This window comes from Myotis davidii, unplaced genomic scaffold, assembly GCF_000327345.1.
Source record: "Myotis davidii unplaced genomic scaffold, ASM32734v1 scaffold461, whole genome shotgun sequence".
Classification (NCBI taxonomy): Eukaryota; Metazoa; Chordata; class Mammalia; order Chiroptera; family Vespertilionidae; genus Myotis; species Myotis davidii.
Window position 1 is genome coordinate 63,939 of NW_006295825.1, and position 623 is coordinate 64,561.

Below are 623 nucleotides of genomic sequence, written 5' to 3' on the forward strand. Positions count from 1 at the left end.
TTCCGTTCAGCCACCGTGGGGGAGCTGAGGCAGAGAGGGGTGGGAAGCAGCTACATTTTTAGAAGACATTAGTTTAAGGACCATGAATTTAAATAGCTACCTTTGTACCCAGAAAATGCGGCATTTGCTGGATACCAACCTCTAACATTTGACAAACACTCTGCCTCTTTCTGGACCAGCACTTTATAAGCTTACATAAGCTCTTTCCATCTCACCAGTAACAAAGAACATGTCCTGTATATGCTGGACAGTGAAGCAGCCAATTAGCATTCCTTTCAGTCTAAGGGGACAGACTTCCTGTTGTGCCTAAACAAAAGGTTCTGGTTCTTGGGGGCAATTTCACCTAAGACAGCAATGGACCCCTATGGGCAGGAAGATAGGAATTCCAAGTAAGCAAGCGGGAGGATTCAGACAGGCCAGGCGAGCTCACAATGTCAGGGTGGCAACAGCCAGCTGCTTAAGCTGGCCTCATCCATTCAATGGCTCTCGGCCAACAGCTGCATCCCAAACACAGGCAGGCTTCCAGGTGAGGCCCCTCCCCTGGTCCTGGACGCTCACAACCCCGCACCAGCCTGCCTAGTCCCCGTCAAGATTCACACAGTACCTGCCCACCCACCGCTTCA

General features: G+C 50.9%; 1 protein-coding gene across 2 annotated transcripts in view; it reads right to left on the bottom strand.

Annotated features, from left to right (window-relative positions):
• Positions 1-623, bottom strand: part of SMAD3 (SMAD family member 3) — a 114,682-nt gene that overhangs the window by 37,672 nt on the left and 76,387 nt on the right. The window lies entirely within an intron of this gene.